We start from the raw sequence: 21540 nt of genomic DNA, 5'->3' as shown, positions 1-21540 counted from the left end.
GTTTGTGTTTGGGGGCAATACCAAAAAGGTGGTGGGAAATTATTAATAGAAGTGTGCTAGAAGAAAATATCGAATCGGGTCGGGTGGACTCAGGTCGAGTCGGAGCTATCGTTCGGGTCGGGTCGAATCGAGTTGGTGTTACATCGTTCGGGTTGGGTCGGGTTGAGTCGAGTCTAGTCGGAGCTATATCGTTGGAATCGAGTCGGGTCGGGTGGAGTCGGGTCGAGTCGGAGCTATATCGTTCGGGTTCGGGTCGAGTCGAGTTGGAGTTACATCGTTCGGGTTGGGTCGGATTAAGTCGAGTCTAGTCGGAGATATATCGTTGGAATCGAGTCGGGTCGAGTCGGGTTGGGCCGGGTCGGATCGGATCGTGCCGGAGCGAGTCGGGTCGGGTCGGGTCGGGTCGTGCCGAAGCGAGTCGGATCTATATCCTTTGGTTCAGATCGGGTCGGATCTATATCGTTTGGTTCATGCCGGGTCGACGGTACATCGGTCGAGTCGGGTCCATATTGTTTAGGTCTGGTCGTGTCGAATTGGCTTTGGTGCTCAAAAGTATAAATGTACGAAAACTTGAAAATTTCAAGTACTCGATACTCGGATTGAGTCGGGAATTATATTTGTCTGTTCAACGTGAATTAGATGAATACAGTCTTTGGGAACACTTCCCATTCACGGTCACGTTCAACAAAATTCGTCCCAAAACACAGTTCACCGAATTTTAGGAATCCCAAGTCAATTGAAATAATTTTCGACCCAATCCAATTATCGAATAATCAAAATTTGTGAGTTCTCGCACTTTTAATAATTAATACATTGATTGCCACAATATTATCAATAAAAATTTTATTAGGTAGTGTTTTTATTTTGAACAATTTATTCTTAGAATATTTCAATATACAATTTGCAAAATTTCCATAGATCCATAAATCATTTTCTCATAATCTTGGTTCATTTATAAAAAATAAATGAGTTCTAATTATTGATATCATAGTAAGTTGCCCACAAAGTCATTTAAATAGCTTTAAGGTAAAGCATCTTTCATTCAAATGATTAATTAAAAAAATATATATTTTTGATAAAGGGATACACGAAATTTCCATACTCTCAGTTAATAAAATACTTTATTTATTCCACAAAATCAAAAATTTTATTTAATAATTGTATTATAATTTTAAATAACTTGCAAAATTCGGTTAGATATACCTACTAATTAGTTACCTGAAAGAATTCCCAATAATGTAGATTGCAACGTGTTAAAAGGCTGTGAATGCCTTTTTCTTAAAAAAATTTAATGTTTGAATATATCAGACTGCAAGTTACCAATTAAGGTTTAAAGACACGTAAAAATTTATAATCGTGGGATCGGACGATACCGTGGTCTCGAAGAATCAACGAAGAAAGCGTTCGGCATACGAGAGCGCGTGGAAGAAGGAAAATAAAGGAGATTGGTAGAAGAAGTGGTCAAGACGGAAAAGAGCAAAAGAAAAAGAAGGACATAGGGAGATAGGGTTAAAGGGTGTACGGTATGCGAGCGTGGGTGTGGGTCCAGACTGGGCGCGTGTCTCAACGTTGCCCGTGGGTAGAGAGAAGCAAACGAAACAGGCGGTGGATAGAGAAGAGAGAATAAGGGACATCCGAGAGACTGGCATGGGAGAAGAAGGTAGAATCGCGTCCCGGGTGGGCAGAATCGCTTCGAACTCTCAAATATTTATGGCCGGCGCTTCGACCTACGAGCAGGAGGTGTTACACCCGGGTCCTACGGGTCGGAACTATAAGATTTACGCAACGCCGGCAGGAAAGTGAAGAGAAGTACGAGCACTGGCTCGCGCGCTAACGAAAGAGAGATCATGCTCGTTAATGTCCGGCCAGATAATCGATAGTATTGTCTGGAAGAGCGAACTGACGACTGGCTTCGCGATCGAAATGAAATATACCAACCATCAAAAATCTTATCACACGTTTCATACAAATCTAAGAAAAAATCGGCTCAACTTTACTTTCGGGTACATACAATTATTAACTCTTTCTGTGCATTCTAATAGTAATCGACCAGGAGTTTGTTTCTGAACAATCGAGTTCACAAATTATGAAATTATAAATTTTATTTCTGTGAAATAAATGTCTTCAAACGTCTAGTAAAATTGATCATTTATCTGACAATGATCTGGTACACACCAGTGTGCTCGACTTTTATTTTTTCTCTTCCTTTATCTAATTTTCTCGTATAATATTCCGCTCCCTTACAATATTTTCACTTAAATTGAGAAGTTTGACAAGTGTCAGCTTGATTGGCAATAACAAAGAAAATACGGCCTTTCCGGATGAATTCGCTCGAGGGATGCGAACAAGAATGTCGGTACCATCTGCTTTCCGTTCTCGGAACACGCAGACGTCACCTTCTAGATTGGCTTTTTTATGTTAATAGCGTTGATACAAACATTTTACGACGATTTTATTACGAAAAATTACAAAGGGAAAGCGAGCTAGTAGAAGAGAGGAACAAAAGTTGATTTGTCAAGATTATTTCCATAAATAATGTCACGTTAACACGTAACTTTACTGCGTTAAAAAAAAAAATCATAAGAAATGCAGAATCTCCTAGCGCGACCATTTCAATTATTTCTTGCACACATAAAATAATTTATTCAAATCGATTAATTATAACATTTTTTCATAACGAAAAAAGTCATAACACAGTAGCAATAATTATTTCATAAATAAAAAATGTTCCTATTTTTAAATGGTAAGTATTATACCTTTTTTATGACAAATTCACTATAAACAAATTCTCAAAAAATTTATTTGTTTAAAGAATATCTGAAAAATTAAAATACTTTCTGTAGCCCCATATTGAAATAAAGGCGAAATCTTATATATGTATATAAAGCGCAAAGAACTTGAGAATTACTAGGGTTAGAGATACGCTCTATACGTCGCGTCGCGTCGTTAGAAAGATCTCGCCGAGACTAGCTCAAAACCGTTGCGTTTGTGGATCTAAGTGGTCGGAGTCAAAAGTTACAGAGATTTCAATTTTTCTATAGAAAGTCTATGGGTCGCACATTTTAGCTGCGCGCGCATTCCCTCAACGATAAGTACAGTAAAAGCTGGATATATGCAACAAACATTGGGACCCAGACGTTGCATATATCCAGCCGAGGTGTCGATTCTGGGCATTTAATGTTGCATATATCCAGCCAAGGTGTCGATCTTGGGCATTTAATGTTGCATATATCCAGTCTTGGTGTCGATTCTGCGTCCGTACAAATCGTTTGTACCGTGCCGCGATACCTATTCTACGTTCGTACACAACATGCGACGTGTTGCATGTTGCATGTTGCGTGTTTGATGTATCTTTGGTGTACGGCCTGCCTTATACATATGTACAGTTTTATTATTATTTTAATAAATAAATATAATTCAAATCATATCGTGTTTGGTACCATTTTAATCAGAAAAATCTCACAAATGCGTTAGTAAAAGTTTCATTAAGAAAAAGTTAAAAATAAAAAAGTTTTATCGTTCAATTAGTATTAGTCACACCGATATTACGGTCGGATCATATTACACGGTTTCCTGGCCGAGAGGCTCGGTTCGGCTTAGGGGGATCCCCCCAAGTGGAGGGGATAGCGATGTTGCATATATCCAGCCAAACTTTTGTTGCATATATCCAGCTTTTACTGTAATGTGTTAGCGCGGGGCTCCAGGGCTAAAACCTCCCTTAGACCTCCTTTTAATTCGGGGCTAGGGGTCTACAGAAATTCCCATAATTTTTAGAACAATTTTCTTTGTTATTATTTTATAGGTAATAAAATGTTTTGTAAGGAATTTGTACAACTGCATGAATAAAGAAAAGTTAGGTTAGGTAAGGGCTATTAAGGTTTGTTAGATGTTTAAAAAGTATGAAAAAGTTAGAGAAAAAACATTTTGTGATAATTAGTCAGAAATCATGTAAGTAAATTACTAACAATTGAAACTTTAACTTATACTACAATTTGTTTGAACTGTCTCGTTCATCTGTTATATTTTACGTTAATAGAATATAAATGAGTTATAAATATATTGGTGAAATAAAAACCATATTAGAAAATTAACAAAACCATTCCCGCTGTTAAAACCCACAGTCGTAATTGAATTTATACCAAGGAGTTGCACGCTGAATTTAAGAGCGCTTTTTAACCTGCTGTTGCGTATAATGGATTTTAAGAGAAAACGCAGAGTAGCGTAATAATTTCGTTACCGAAAAATGCTCTGTTCAGAATCTGTTTCATACCCAACATGTTGCGCATTTGCACATACTATATATGCATGTACGCGTGAAAAAATTAAAATATACAGTGGCGAAATATGGAGAATGAAAGTAATGAGATTACCAACTGTACCAAACGAATGATTTAAGGAATACTTTTTAAATCGTTTGAAAATATAGAATCCGCATATTTTTGTAATACATCAATCAGAATATGTGACATGACCATAACCTCACAATAGTATTATTACGTATTTCGTTTGAACATTTACATATAATTATATCTTGAATTATTAAAAAGTATTAGGGTACAATATTAAATAAGGGTGAACTTTACTTTACCGGACCCAAAATTTTGGACTTTTTTTTTTTGAATCTATAGTTTTTGATGCGGAGAATCCAAAAATGCAAGTCTCAACTTTAGGAATTCAGTGGTTAAAAAGTTATAAGCGTGTAAAGTTTAACATTTTTAGCGGATTTGTTACGTTACTGTGACGCCATATTGACTTCTTATCCAATGAACGGTGTCGCTAGCTGTAGGCAGATTCACGTGGGTGCCGACTACTTTGGCGGGTAAATTTGATAATGTCTGAGTTAGTTAGGTGTATATTTTTTTAAAGAGAGAGAGAGAATTCAATTTTACGAATAATTTAAATACAGCTAGTGATGGGACTCATACCCAGCAAATAGAGTCAAATTGGCGGCCGGCGAAGGACTGGATGAGGGGGAGGGGTCGTTTTCACGATGAGGAATTTGCCGATCGCTTATGCGAATATCTGTGGCGACGGTTTTGCCGTCACAACAACATAGACCTCATGGGATCAATGATGGAAGCGATTCGGAAACAATATGTTTTTAATTAAGGTAAGCGGAAGTTTAGTTCTACGCTATGCGAGGACCAATCAGGTTATACATCTAAGGCAATATGGCGTCACAGTAACGTAGCAAATCCGCTAAAAATGTCAAACTTTACACGCTTATAACTTTTTAACCACTGAATTCCTAAAGTTGAGACTTGCATTTTCAGATTCTACGCATCAAAAACTATAGATTCAAAAAAAAAAGGTCCAAAATTTTTGGTCCGGTAAAGTAAAGTTTACCCTTAAATAACTCACCATCAGAAGATTGTGAAATATTTAAGCAGAAGAGTTTGTCAGTGTTTATAACTCACAATAAACGATACAAGACAGGATAGGGCGCGCACTAATACATACTGTAAACATTACCGTGCCTGCCTCTTCCCGCCTCGAGCAGTTGTTTCGTCGGGCGGATCGGACGGACAGTGGCTTTAACTAGTATTTTCATAAAGCTCCAAGTCTATACCAGAAATACCCAATTTTTAGTTTTATTCGTACAATAAATATCACTAAATACTAAATACATATAGTAGACTCTCGTTATATTGCCATCTGAGAACTTGACGTTCACATGGATTTTAAAGCATGCTACAGTTACCCTTCCACCATCATAGCCTATGAAAGTGATACATTTCTATCGCCTTTTCCTCCTTTAAATCAGAGCTTGGAACGGCAATATAACGGGAGTTCATTGTAATATACTTATGATGACAGAATATCCTAACGACAGCCTATAGAATTATATATCATAATTATAAATTTGTATCGCATTTTAATTTATTAGAATAATGGATAAGTTAATATTGTATTTAAAAGTGAACCAATTATTAAATCACCAAAAAATTGCAACAGTCTTCGCCATAAGGGATAAAATAGATTTTTTCAATTTGAATTTTGAGGGCTGTTTTCATCTCTTCAGCACGGACGTTTGCTGGTGGAAGAAACTAAATGTCAGATATATTTTTGGGTTCTGTGTCGTATCAAAACTGCATCGAAATTGACATCTGTCAGTAGGCTGATGTCCCTTGTTAGATGAGTACGATTCAAAGCGACAGATGATGGAACAGATAAAAGAATATTGAATGGTCTAATATTAGATTCTTTCTTTTCTGTTCGGAAAACTCACTGACAATTACTATGTGAAAAAAAATAGTATCATCTATGTAAATATTCGGTGTTCAGAGAGATACCACAAATAAACAGGCAAAATATGAAAAAATGTTTGATCTTCTATCATTTTAGCCTAGGATGTAATTTTCTTAATAACGTAATATATTTGTGTATATTTACTCACCAAATTCTGGAATACGAAATCCTATGAAAAGTAAATTTTGTGAAGACTTACCTGAAACAAAATAAAACAAGCACTCATAATTTATAATAACAAAATATTATAATACTAAAATTTTTCAGTCTTCTGATCTCAATTTTATCAAAGTACATACAATTATTTGATAATTATTCAGAATAGAGGAGTCCTCATCGATTTCAGTGACCTTGAAATATGTTATGAAAGTCTTTATTCTGAAGAGTTCTTTCCTCTGCATATGACCACTTAGTCTTAGTTTTCGACATATTCACAAAAGTCAACCCTGGGACGGCGGACCATGGAGAGAATGATGACTTTGATATTTCAAGGTCATTGAAATTGGTGAAGACCCCCCGATTCATAAATAAATTAGTATAAACTACTTGAAACTCAGAAAAATTCAACAAAATAATTTTTTAATTTCTTCAAAGAAAATTATCATTGGAAAAAGCGATACGTAGATCACAAAAGAAAGGGATCCAATAAGTGAACGTAACTCGGCGATCAGATGCATCAATGATATCGGTTCGCAATAAAATTGGCGAACGGAAAGTCGGCTGCAGTTCCCAAATACCTTCAAAACGAGCAACCTTTAAAACGGTCGAATGAATTTTGAACGGACTATTACTCGACGTACTAAGACCGCCTGTAACCCTACGGAGCCGGAAGAAGCGGAGGAGAAGGAAGAAAGGCAAACCGAAGAGCATTATTGGGAAACAGTAAATATTTCTCGGCATATACGGTAGAGTGAGTATAAAAGGCGGGATGGAGTTGAGTGCCAATGGAATCTTGTTCCACTGTACGATTACCTACCCGTGCATCCGCACAGAGCAAGAGAATAAAGGGAAGAAACGTTGCCGTCGCAAGGGTTTCGTTTTTATAGGTTAGAATTAACCCTGAAATGGCACAGTTAGTCTTTCACGATCCTAGTAAAATTTTCTATATAAATAAATAAGAAGTAGTTTATTATTATTATTATTATTATATTATTATTATTATTATTATTATTATTAGAAGCAGTGTAAAAACAGTTATAATTTAAGTAAATATGATAATAAGATATAAGCTTAATTGTGAACAATAAAAAATTGGGTCAGTGGAGAATACAGAATAACTCAGTGTGCAGGAATGAGAAGCTTTTTAACTTGTTATAGAAATTATGTTTGATTTGTTAAAATAAATGGGAATAGAAATTTAATTATTACTAAGTTCGAACCGACCTAACTTGATCCGAGCCGAGCCTTGCCGAGCCCAGCCGTATCGAACCGAGTTGACCCGAGTTGAGTCGAGTCAAGCCGAGTCAAGCTAAATCCAGCCGAGTCAAGCCGAGTCAAAACGAGTCGAGCCGAGTCAGTATTATGTATTATATTTTCATTTAGTTTCTTAACAAAAAATCATCTTTTTATAGCGAATCAATACGTATATAAGAATTTACTTCTTCAGATAAATATAACTTTTTAAAAATTTATTTAAACATTATGATCTGCAAACTTTAGATTATAAATGCAAATGCGTAAACCGTCTTTTATTATTCACTATAAATAGTTCAATACAATACCTTTTCTTGTATGATACTGATTTTGATTATTGTGTTATAAAATAATTCTTCTTTTTTTTTCTTTGAACATTTGAATTTTATACTTAAATTTATTTCAGTGAATTTTTTACTTATTTAATATGTGCGAAGATCACCTAACCTAACCTAAAAGACCCCAGTGCAACGTATGGTAGTCGCCGTTCCAGGATTAAAATGGAGTCAGGTGAAAATGCCACGTTCCATCTTGCTCCTTTCCTTTCCTTCTTTTGTTTTGCGCCTTTTCATGTCGACTGCAGCAATATCAGAGAACTTAATAAGTCGGTCGATTTTCATACTTCAGACTCAAACGACTCGATTACAGTCGATTTCCGTTTTCCGGCGTGGGAGAAAAACTTCGAATTATCGTTTCCCTTGAACACTAAGAACGATCGTATAGACTTGCTCGTACTCGTGACCGCCAGTTCAAATAACTGCATCGGTTTGGCGCAATGGTAATGTCTTGCCTTTTTGCTTCTAATACCACTTGAATTTTCGTCTGTCTCCCCACGTTTTCGTATCTTTCCTTCTACTTTTCTTGTTCTTCTTCCAATAACAGTTACTTTTAATGATCTTATGGGAATTGGACTTGGCGAATAGAAGACTAAAGCAAAACAATTGTTTATACAGTTTTTAATGATAATTCATAATAGTTTTACTAGTCGTTCTATAACGAATGCAGGGTCATTTTAACTCAGCTTCAAAGATAAATTTCGAAAATAAATTAATGAAAAATAAAAACGTTCATATATTCGTCAACATATTCCTTTAAGTTCGAATAATAATAAAGTTAGTATTCACTATAATGCCCTCACTTATTTTATATACTAAATATTAGTATTAATTATTAATACTAAATAAAGGAAACTTTTAAACAAGCAACGAACGTTTGAAAAGTACACAAAACTGTAGCTGAAACGTTACTTAATTAAAATTTAAGATTATTGTTTATAACATCTTATTTCCAGAAGTGATGTCACATTTCAAAACATTTCTAATTATCATAATGGAAATTAAATAGACCTTTCTCAACTGAAATTATGAATTTTAAAGATTTTTTTCTTTTTAATCCTAATCTACTTTGAAAGGTATTGACCATTCTATCTTTTTCCTTCAATGTTTTTACTATTAATAAGTATTCTTATCAGTAATAACAGTTTTAATTAGCAGTTTAAACTTCTTAATAAAAACAAAGAAAAACAATGGAATAATATTATGTTAAGTAACATTATTATTATTATTATTATTATTTTATAAACTGAAGGCTCGAAACTCGAAATTTACAAGTCAACTATTTTTATTTCATATCAATAACTAGAATTTCAACACTTCTCATTTTTATTGCAGTACTTAGCTTATTAATTTCAAAGATATTCCTAAACATATATTCAATAAGAACCTACTATATGCTTGAAAACACGGTTATCCAAAATAAAATTAAAAATTCTTTTAATTTATCACAGTACCAGAAAAAGGTATTAGAAATCAGTTGATTACGATTCAAAGAAATTACGGGCGAATAGCACAGCTATAATCTTCAGCACCGCAATGAAATCAAAGGGGAATTAAAATATCCGTAAGCAGAGAAGCTAATTTAAACTCCTTGTCTACTTGGTACTCCCCCCTGGTAAACACGCATCCGCAAGCCTTGCTTACTGCGGTAGCGGAGCTCATTATACTACTTTAATCTACTCATAACTTCAATGAGTTTCTGTATCAAAGTTTATTGTATCAAGTATAATAGTTTAATTAGATTGTACAGTATGCAGCCTTATGCAGGTATATACTGTACACAGGGTAGTTCATGAAAACCCGAACAGTTAGGTGTTCAGAAAGTATGTTTTGGTACCAAATTGCAGTGCTTAATGCACTGATGAACGATTTATTCTTTAAGGTCATTTTTTGAAAATATCAAGAATAACGGTGTTACTTGGAAAAACACATATTCGGGTAGTCGTCGATCAGAAGATAATGATATTTAATAGGAAGAGTTGAGTTTTAATCCACATTATATCGGATCGGGTTGGATCTGCAGTTCTCGGAAGAATAGATGTGCCAGAACTCGAAAATCCGATCCGATCCGATTCGAGTATCGGGTACCCGAAATTTTCAGGTTCTCTTACATCTCTAGAAACACATAAGGTGTTCTCAAACCATTGCTTCTGCGACTAATTAATTCCCTATTAAATTATAAAAAAGCCTATTGTAATAATAATTATCTAATTAACCTTTAAAATTATGCGAATTTCAAATAGTTCATCAATTAATTTTTTTCTACTCTTCAATACGTTTCTTCTTAATTTTTCTTAATCTTCCTGAAAATCCATATCACACCCCTTGCAGATGTTACAATTACAAACTTATCTAAAAATATGTACTCCAAAGTTCAAACAATAAATTGAAAAGAACTAGTACAAGGAACAAGGTGTCATCATCGTTAATGACCGACGTTAAACAATTAAGTAGAACAGAGGAAGAAGTGGTAAAAAAACTGTGTCGCGTCGGAAAGAGAGTAGAAGCAAGGGCAATCGAGGCTGCGGGCCCGCCAGCGAGAGGATTCACGGGCACTCGTGGAAATATGGTTGTTACAATGGCGGAGAAGTGGAAAGTGTAAGCGGCGTGGAAGCGAGAAACGGGCGAACACTCTGGTAAACTCGGAAACGCTTTGTCCGGTATCTGAGTCTGTCTGGCGTCGTTTTCACGCTGGCTTGAACGTACTTTTCGCGTAAACCGCTTACGGGCAAATCGTAAACGCAGTGAAAACGGTTGATCCAAGGTAGAAATAGGGAAAAGGAAATCGGGAAGCGTCGAGCTAACCTCCGTCTCTCTGTCCCTCTCTTTCTACATCTGTTACGTACGTGGCGCCACCTGTATCTCGTCGAAGTTCGTCATCGACGAGCTCGCAATAACCGCTCGACAAATATTTAACCTGAGCTGGATCCTCGCGTGGGAAACATGGGTGTACCGCGTAATGCGGTTTCGGTGTCACAATATTGTCAGTCGGGAATACCGGTGAAATGATACAGGCCGACAGTGATTTTTCCTATTTCAAAGGTGTTCGATACTCGAAACGTTTCAATCCCTGCAAATACCATTGTGTTATATTCGTACGAGTTAATCGGTACAGTTCGAAGAACCGAACGTGTCACCAAGTTATTTGTCAAACACAATGGAATATGCGGATTCATTCTCTTTCCGTCTGCTCGTTTTGTTCGTTACTGTTTCATATACGTACATTAGGGGTATACGAAATATACATGGTTAAAAGTAACATTATAAATAAAGTGGATGCCAAAAGTAAGCGAACATTTTGCGGTGTAGCAAAAAACTATTTAAAAGAAGGTAAATATGTAATTTTATGCAATAAATAAAAAATTAATTTATACTGTACAATGGTACTCGAGTAATTGCATGAATGAAATTTTCATTAATTAAGAATCTATTTATATAAAAAATGAAAACAAAGAGAACACAAATTTTATGGGTAAAGGATATTAATTTTTATGATTTGTAAAATCCAGGGTATATAAATTAAAATATAGTATTCTCTTCATAATATTTGAAATTACAGTTTTTAAAGTGAATTAAGATTTTTATTATTAATGTAGAGGAAAGATATTAAAAGTGTTTGGAAATTCTGGTTCTTGAAATTATCGATGTTCGACCATTTTCGTTACCAAAAGGCAAACGGTTTGCTTCAATGGTGCGTTTTAGTCTTCACTCAATAATTTTAAGCGTATTTTACTTGCAAATAATGGATTCGCTAAAGAAATATTAACTATTCGTTTATCTACTCGAACATTAGTCACTTTTGGACGTCCTGACTGGTGCAACTGAATTTCGAGCATCAGTTTTAAACGCTGCAACTATTTTAAACATGGCTGACGGTGTTTTGTTAAAAGAGCTAGCAATTTGTCGGTGGGTAACTCCTTCGTTTTTCATTTTCCTAATTACTCCTCTCTGCTCATTCGTTAAATGTTCTCTTTGAGATATTTTATCGCGTTAATTTTAAAAATAATGCGTGAATGCCAAATTTATATTAAAAAAATAAAAAATATATCCCAATATTGTAATTTTTTAAAAAACTTGATTTATATTTAGTTTTTCCTTTGTCTGAACACAATTATTTTATTTCTCTTCATTTATTATTACAATTTAATTTAATAAATATTTTGATTTAAAAAGAAAATGTGTTACTATACTCCGGTCTCCATTTCTTATTAATAACTTAATTATTAGCGAAACTGTTCTGACCCAATAAAGTCGGATAACTATGAAATATTTTGGTATAAACATTTTTCTTATAAATATAATAGTTTTTGCATAATTGTAGTCCAAAGTCAACTACTTATAACTTCTATTTTATTTTTAACTTTCACTTTATTCTTTAATCTAGTATGAAAAATAAAAGATAACTGTTGAGAATCTGATTAAAGAAATGAATTTAATCACCGAAGTAGTATCTTTCTTGGCATAAATATTTCTCTTGAGACAGTCAATACGTTGAATGCTCTTTCATCCTTTTTTGAAGATCATTCGACGGTAATAGTAAAGAAGTTATCAGCTACCATCATCGACTCTTTATAGGGCAATCAGAAAGTCGAATCGTTCGCTTTTCCACCATTGAGTTTCAGACAAATTATTCCCCTTCCTGTAAAGGGAATTTAGAAGAGCGATCGAAGTGTTTGACTTCTCCCTTGACGCGGTTGTAGGAAGACGAACGAAATCAAGAGGAAAGTACAGCGATTCTCATTATCGGTATCTCGATAAGTGTGGCAAACGAGTACCATTTCTCTCTGGCCGATTGCGCGTATAATTTACAGAAAGAAAAAAAGGTAGAGATGTAAGGGACACGAAGGGAATAGCAAAGAAAGGAAGGAAATTCGAAAGGACGATTGAGAAAAGTAAAGAAAGAAAGCGGAAATGGAACGGAGGCGGACGAGGAAGAACAAGAAGAAGACTCGTTGATAAGGATAGGATCGTTCGCATGGGAATCACGCGAGTGTGTCTACCTTCATCCTTTCGACTAGCTTGATAACGAGAGAACTATCCGACGGCGGCTTGATAAAACGCTCTCGGGGTGAGCTCTGCTTTTACCTCTTAGAAATGCCAATGCTTCGAGCCAAAGGATATCTCGCCATTAAATCCGAGTGCAGTTTTACGCGAAATCGTGCTCTTCTGACAGCGAATCGCCCTTTCTCGATGAAACAACGACGCGACGTTTCCTTTAAGTACTGGCCTGGTCCTATGTAGGTAATTGTCTCCAGAAAATATCAAGATTTTTTTATAAACTTTGCAAAAAATTATGTCAAACAAAAGTTGAACTACGTAGGTGTATTTAGATATGTATAATTTTTTAACTCGTTTTTATTAACTCGCTTTCTTGTCTGTCTGCTCGGTATAAATTTTGCAATTGATTTTAAACTAACTCAGAACTAGATTACAATGCAATATTAACTCGCAAAAAAAAAATCTTATAAAATTAATTTTGTTTGCTTCTTTATTTTATTTTTCAGGAGAATAAAAATTAAACAGATTGATATATTATTGGTAGGTAGGTATAACAATTTTTTATTTCAGATATGATCAGGTGAAGAGAAACTGAAATAAATCTGAAATTTACCACATGTCTCTGTTATATGTAATCTCATCAAAATGTTTAAAATCGAAAATTTTCGACTAAAAAGCAGAAAATAATTATTCAAATAAAAAAAATTTTTTAATATACCACGTTTTTGAAAGTATAAAATAATTTTTCCTAGCCCCATATAGATACTCCTGAAAATTTGTGATTGTGAATTTTTAGTAGCTATGAAAATACTTGTAAGGTTTAAAACGAAAAACGTGGGGCTACTTGATGTTGATACAAAACAGGTTTGTATCAAGTTAATGTATATCCGATCCATTTGTTATTGGAGTTTCCGGTCAAAATATCTCCGAAAAGGGGATTTATTTCGATAAATGTTCCAGTCGGCCACTCCTCGTGAAAGCTGTTTTTGACGTCGATTACGGCTGTTATGTACAAAGTGCGCTCGTACGCTTGTTTCAGCTTGAAATCTACTCTGGCGTGTAAATAATTGAGTACGTTTTACATTATGCAAGCGTACACTGGACGAGAGAAATGCGCGATTCATGAATGACAATACGAAATCAAAAGTATCAAAATGCTGCTGCAATGCATGACAATCAGAGTCCGACTCGATTTATTTCCAGAGATCTCCGCTGATGTTCTGATTAAAGGTTTATTATGAAGTATCGTTAATACAGGATTTTACGCTTTATTGGACCGAGTGGGCACGTCAAACGGGACACTGGATTATTTGCTCTATATGTAACGAGAATATGAGAAAAATTTCATATGTATTATAATTCAAAAGGTTTCAAAGCGTAAACAAGACTCACATATTTTAACCCTTTGAATACTGAGTACTCTAAACTTAAACGTTCTGTGTAAACGAAATAAGAATTAAGTCAATAACACATCATTTTTTTAAAATTTCATTTCATTTCTCAATTTATTTTTTAATTTTTTTTTTTTCATTGTTTTAGCTCATTATTATAATCTGATAACATATGGAATGTAATTAGTAATATATGCATTGATAACTTTCATTTAATTATGATTAAGATATACGTGAAACAAACTATGGGCATATCTGCGCCCATACCAGTCAAAGGGTTAACACTGATACATCCTTTTTCTAATTATACGTCGAAAGACGTATCCATTTCGACTTCATTTCGTACAATTGGTATCTTTCAAAAATTGAAATTAAAGTGTTCCTTATATAATACAATCAACTCTTGTTACCCTTATACCTGTTATTAAATGGTGAAAAAAAAGAATAATAACACGTATCCCTTATTTTAATTTCGACTTCACGTACACTTTACGCGAAAGTAGTAACAAAACTTAATTAAAAAGTTCAAATTCTTAATATATTATTTAAACAAATGCCTTACGAAAGGGCGTAATATCGATTTCATTTTTTTTGAACTATATTGCACCAATTCGACCTTCTTGAAATTTTTACAGATAATAGTTAAGTAATAATGCGTTATGTTCAAAATATTTTTTAATGGTAGTTTATAAAAATCAATTTCAAAAAGTTAATTATTACTTTTCTACCCTTAGTCATCAGCTAAAAATTTTGAAAAAATATACAAAATACAGCTCTTGAATACCTTTTATTAACACTTTAATGTGTTCAAATATTTTAAATAATTTTCCAGGACAAAAATAGTAAAATTTAGGGTTGGTACCCCTGTATGGCCCTTACCATGGAGGGAGAGGGTTGAAATTACTTACAGTTCTTCTTTAGACAAAAAGCATTATTTAGTACAAATATAAACCGAAATTGTTGCTAGGGCCGATTCATTATCCTGATAAAAGCCAACAAACATTTCACTAAAAATATAATTCCTGGGATCATTTTTAAAAAATTTGATTGTTTTTGTGTTAACATGAACTAGCCTAGTCGAAGGTAATGTAAGAGGGTCATGTCGATCGTTGTACACTTCGAATTCGGCTCGTTTCGCTTAGGGGTTGTCAGGTTCGCGGTACGCCCTTGGGGCTCACTTTCCTCGATTCTCGCCAATTTCCCGAAGGACCATCGCCGTTGGACGTACAGAGGGACGTTTCTGTGGTTATGCACTTTTCGTACACGTACCATGGTGATTTGCATAACTGTCTGTTCTACTTTCCGTCAGGATGGTCCCCCTCAATCTAACTTTACGCAACGAACGAACCGTCCCGTCCCTCGCGAGTTTAGTCCAAAGAAGGAACAATTCTACTATGAAAATTTCAAGAAATTCCAACAGAAGAAGAAAGATTTTGTCCTCCAGCTTATTTACAAAGTACACTGTTCGTTGAGATAAAATAAACTATGAAACGTTTAATTAATTCAGACGTTAATTAATTAATGTTAAATCGAAATCAATCACTGGTAATTGTTTGGAAAAATTCGCAAGATGTTTTTACTACGTGACATTTTTGATAGATGAGAATAACTAAATTTATTTATTCAAAAATTGAAATTTATTCCAAATAAATGCAATCAAATGTATATGGAACCTTCTTCCCTTCTGGCCACCTAAGGGGTGGGTGGGAGCCAGGGGAAGGCTACGAAGGGGGATTGCTATTTTCACTTGGGGGGAAGACTGACTTGATCGCAAATCTATGTTTTATATATTGATGCAACGTATAAAGGAAATGAGTCGAAAAGTAGCAGACTAATAAAATTAGCAATTACACTTCATGGATCACTTGCTTCTTAACTTAAGACGAAACAGACGGACAACAAAAACACGTCATTGAATGATTCTTGACACTTTTAGTTTGCTTCTATTATCTTGCTCACCGAGGCGTTTCCTTTGCTTGTCAAGCTCTTATCTTTTGTGGTTTTTATCCAGGGCTGTTTCGTAAAAGGTAGAAAGAATTCAGGACACGAACGGTAACTGATGATTAAAAGTTAACAATTCATTGTTCGAATTTTACGATTAGCTTTTATTCTCTTCTGTTATTTGTTACGTCATGTTTAGTCGATGAATATCTAATGATTAATATAAAGCTCAAAGTTTAATGAAAATAATTGCATAAACTCTATATCAATATTATTAACACAAAATCACTGATTTTTTTTTGTTGAAATAAACAAAGGATCAAAAGACATCTTAAATCTTGCTATGCAATAAAACTGTTTATATATATTCTGTTATGATAAAAATAAAATAACTAATTAATGATGTCACCTAATCATAGTTACAGAAACATTACAGAATTCGCTCTTTCATATGAAACAATCTAACAATCATGGGGCTTCAATTGTTTATACAAAAAATAATAAGTAAAAATATAAAAAATTCTATTAATCTTATAAGAAATATATAGTAAACGAAGGTAGTGATCGCTGCAGCATTTTCGAAAATCCTAAAGGATATAGAAAGTCTCGTGGTTGAAAGAATTCTGAGCACGTTCGAATCCGCGACGGGGATATTCTCGATACCAAATCGCGTTATAAAATCGGCGATTTCGATCTCGTTTGTGATCGAACGTAGAACACTAAGAAGAGATAGGAAGAGGTAGGAAAAGACATCAGAATCGTATTACACTGCTCAACAAATTTTAAACATGCAATGGATGTTTCTTATAGATTTTTGTGCACTGAATATAAATCCAAGAATCGTTTCTCTTTATCATCCTCAATCTTCAAGAAATTTAGGTGACATGAAAAATGTATATTTTCAATACTGAAATGAATTTTGTACCATTTCTTACAGAAATAGGAAGTAAAGCATACAGAAATGAAATAATAATTTAATATTAATTATACTAAAATAATAAAATTAGTTATCTTGAAAATGGTTAAAAAGAAAAATACATTTTACAAATGATTTTCTGAAAAATTTTGTAAACAAAAGTTGACCCCTTTGATAATAATTAAAAATAATATGTTTAATCTTAAATTAAAGAATATTCTTGAAAATATATATTTTCCTTTGTTTTTATCTCAATCATTCCAGAAATTCTTACATTATTCGCAAGTTAGTATTTAATTTAGAAAAAAAAAAGGAAAGAATGGTATCAAAGGGTTTGAAAGCATTCAAATATTACCGACTGACTATGGTAATGTAGCATAGAAAAGAAGTAAAAATAGATGTTCCGACACCTCGAGAAGTTGTATGAAACGGAGGAGGTGTTCGTGTGGTCGCGGATCGCAATTACGATCGTTCCAGATCTCGGCGCAACCCGGTACATCAAAGATCGCATAATGAGTTTCAGTTGTAAGAGGCGCGAGATGCGGCTGCGGAATTCAGGGTGACTTGAAAAAGAGCGCAAAGAGGGAGACCGATCTTCAAGCCTCTGTGCATTTTAATAAAGATTCCGGGGTCCGCGCGAGGCCGTGAAACCGAAGAGTGATAAAAAGAGGGCCGGGACAAAGAGAAGTCGTCGGGTAGCCGCGTTATGAGACTAGTGTGATTCACCGATCCCGTCGGAGGAAAAGGAGCCACCAGACAGGTTCAATAATTTTAAAAAGGGATTAGATTCTGCAAACGTACACTAGAGCCAGTTCTTTTTATTTCAATAAGTAATTACTTCTCTTTTCTCATGCTAGAACAAATTGCTCTTTCTTTTTATTTTCGCCGCAATTATTTCACTTCTTTTAGGATTCAAAGGAGAAAAGGACGGTATTTGTCAGACCTACGGTTGCCAACGGTGCTACATATAATATATAGTATTGTACAGTATCGAGCAAAGTGGGTTGCCCTAGGGGAAAAAGTAATATAAGGGAAACAGGAATTCTCAAAATATTAGAATTAAAAGTATAGAATCATTTTTAGTGATTGAATATTATAAAATTTAGTATATAATTAAAAAATAAGAGTAGTAATATAAATATTAATTCTCCCGCGTAAATGTTCATACGAAAGTGATGGGAGGCCACAGACCTAGATACAGGGTGGTCCAAAATTCATGGTGCAAATGGAGTCAGTGTGATTTTATGGCTCAAAAGAAGTTAGAAATCAAGGATAACGAAATTGGGTGAGAGACTTTGTTTTCGAGGAAGATGCATTTGATAATCAGTTTAAGTACGCGTAAACTTAATTAATTACTAATTATTTCCTCGATTTTTATCTATGGGGAAACATGAAAAGAATAGTTTATTCTGAAGACAATGTAAAACGAGATGACAGCTCGTTGAGCAATTTAAAAATATACTTTTTGTAACGATTAAATAGAAAGTACAGAACAGAATTTTATATTATAACTGATATTTTTCCTATAGGTAGTTATTTGTCAAAAATAATTCTTTTTTTGCTTTAATTTTTTCGTACATTACTTGTATTTCATCATTATGTCATTAGCCTTTAAAAAGCTATACTGAATAATTTTCTTTCTAACCACTATTATTACAGCAGAAAGATTGAAATATGTTACATTAACACTGGAACTACCAAAGGGTTAAATTATAAATTTTATCAAGATATTTTTGTTGAAATGTATTTTGGCTGCTATTGAGTTAAAGAATGAATGTATATATTAAATTATGTTTCATCCTTTATTTATAATATTTAGTAATTTGCATTATTTTCAATTTAAAAATAACTGTGCATCAAACGTCGGTAGTTCTAGTGTTAAACAAGGACCAAAGTGAAAATATCGAAACTTATCAATTTTCAAGGATATTGTACAATTTATTTGAAACAGTAAAGTTCTAGAGGAGAATCTAATTACATCGGGCGATAGAACAAATATTTTTCCTATAGAAAGCATCAAAGAAAACTGCTGATCCGTTTTTGTTTTCAATATAGAAACGAAATAATTTGGTGAAACGTGCGAAGCCGATAGTGGTATTCATCGCCGGAGGCTGTCATTCCTATCGCGTCTGTTTATCGGTTTTGTTATGCTGACAATGAACGCTGGTTCACAGAAAAGGCTATTCATTCTAAAAGTATAGACTTTTTCTATGGCGATATACATCTTTAGACTGAAACGTGGCAAAACGTTTTGATAAAACTATTCTACTGTCTATAAAAGATTAGGTCGTCCCAGAAGTAATGTTGTCATTCACTTTGAACAAAGCAATCCAGTAGATGATTTTCAACTCTTGGATCGCGGACTATGGAGAGAGCTCCAGTTTTAATCTAATTGGGTATTTCATATTATTTTCATTTTTCAAAGTTGTTCCAAAAAATTTGTACTGTTACATGTGAAAATAAAATTTCTTACTTTTATATCTTTGATGATTTATAAGCAACAACAGTTATTTAAAATTTATTACACATGAAATGTATTTAGCACGTTAGTGTATGTTCTAAATTCTTTCCTTAATTATTTAATTACTTAAACTACTACACCGTAATACAATAATTGATACAAAGTGTATTTTGATCACTATTAAATTATTTAATTGGACAAAGACTCACAAGGGGAACTACCCAAGTGTTACACTCACTTATTAATGAAACTTTGCCAGCTTGTAGAGCTCGTCGAGCTGAACACGCCTATACCCCGTTTTGTGGGCAGACGACTAATTGTTTAAAAGATATTAATAATTAAAGTTAGTTACTGCTTACATTGAAAAGTATGACAGACTCACACATACAACTCGCAATCTAGAGATCCACGGTTCAAATCCTTGATTCCCAAAATTTTTTTTTTTTTTAATGATAATTTGTCTCTTTTTGAATAACTATTACATAAAAATTATCATTAAAAAAAAAAATTTTTTTTGTGAACTAAGGATTTGAACCGAGGACGTTCAAATTGCAAGTCACGGATCTGCTCCGTGATTAAACACATGACTCGTAATCTAAAGGTCCTCGGTTCGAATCCTGGGTTACCGTTTTTTTTTTTTTTTTTTTTTTTTTATAATGATAATTTTTATGTAATAGTTATTCAAAAAGAGACAAATTATCATTTAAAAAAAAAAGATGTTGGGAACCAAAGATTTGAATCGTGGATCTCTAGATTGCGAATTGTATGTGTGAGTTTGTCATACTTCAGAATGTAAGGAATAACTAACTGTAATTGTTAATATCTTTTAAACAATTAGCCGTCTGCCCACAAAACGGGGTATAGGCGTGTTCAGCTTGACGAGCTCTACAAGCTGGCAAAGTTTCATTAATAAGTGAGTGTAACACTTGAGTAGTTCTCTTTGTCAATGTTAAAATAAAAGGGTTGAATTATTAATTTGTTAATTCTGTGATACAAAAAAGTAGAATTTTTCAAAAGAAGAAGTTAAATGAAAATTTCTTAAAAAATAGAATACAGCAGTAGAAAAAGAATAGTTAACTTCTATTGTACTTCTGTTACTACCGTTTTACAACTTAAATAAAATCTGTTCTTACAAAATATAACTTTGCTCACTTACTATAATCAGCCACTTGCGTGTTTCCAAAATGAAAAAAAAAATTAATAAAACGCGTTAACTGCATAACATTCCTCGTCAGCAACAACGGAAGTAACGATAGTCAGACCAAGAGATTACTGACTGCCGTTAAACAAAGAAGAGAAACAGAACATCGCGGGGTGAACGAGGGAGAGAGAAAGATCTAACGTAGAAACAGAATCCCGCAAGCCACGGAATGCAGTTGGAATGTCGGTGCTCATCGTCCGACCATTCGGTAATGGCTACACGTGTACACCATAACGGATACACGCGCCAAACCCCCACCCACCCACGTTACTTTGGTCCGAGTGTATCCGCGAGTTATCCTCCTCGTTTCTAAGCATCTCGCAACGGAACGAAACTGCGAACGATCCTAGGCTGTGTTTAAACCCTGTATATCCAGAGGATCCACGGAAGTCAGTTGATACGAAGGAATAGAGATGCGCGCGCACGCTTGCCTTCTACCGTGTCTATCAGATTGAACTACATAGTTCGATATTCCGACCGTCCAACCATCCAAGTCGTTACACGTTACGACCTATAATGCAGCAGTTCGTCGACGATGCTATCTACTCTCTCTCTGTGTACCTGTAACCTTGGTAGAATCTCACGTCCTGAACGGTAAACAGGATACGAGAGAACCGGTGCACAAGTTTACGCGG

General features: G+C 34.3%; 1 protein-coding gene and 2 long non-coding RNA genes across 4 annotated transcripts in view; 2 read left to right on the top strand and 1 right to left on the bottom strand.

The window, feature by feature from the left end:
• Positions 1-21540, bottom strand: part of stet (stem cell tumor) — a 502203-nt gene that overhangs the window by 375574 nt on the left and 105089 nt on the right. The window lies entirely within an intron of this gene.
• On the top strand, positions 4746-5348 carry LOC117607941 (uncharacterized). The gene is made up of 3 exons (XR_004582258.2): positions 4746-4819; positions 4907-5110; positions 5274-5348. It is a non-coding gene; the product is annotated as an uncharacterized LOC117607941 (long non-coding RNA).
• Positions 10595-13669, top strand: LOC117607943 (uncharacterized). Of its 2 annotated transcripts, none has more exons than XR_004582260.2 (4): positions 10595-11327; positions 11791-11903; positions 12698-13238; positions 13502-13669. It is a non-coding gene; the product is annotated as an uncharacterized LOC117607943 (long non-coding RNA). The 2 variants fall into 2 exon arrangements; XR_013062206.1 differs by lacking the exon at positions 10595-11327 and adding an exon at positions 11526-11688.

This window comes from Osmia lignaria, chromosome 5, assembly GCF_051020975.1.
Source record: "Osmia lignaria lignaria isolate PbOS001 chromosome 5, iyOsmLign1, whole genome shotgun sequence".
NCBI lineage: Eukaryota > Metazoa > Arthropoda > Insecta > Hymenoptera > Megachilidae > Osmia > Osmia lignaria.
The sequence above is the reverse complement of the archived record's forward strand: the minus strand, read 5'-3'. Positions and strand labels throughout refer to the sequence as shown.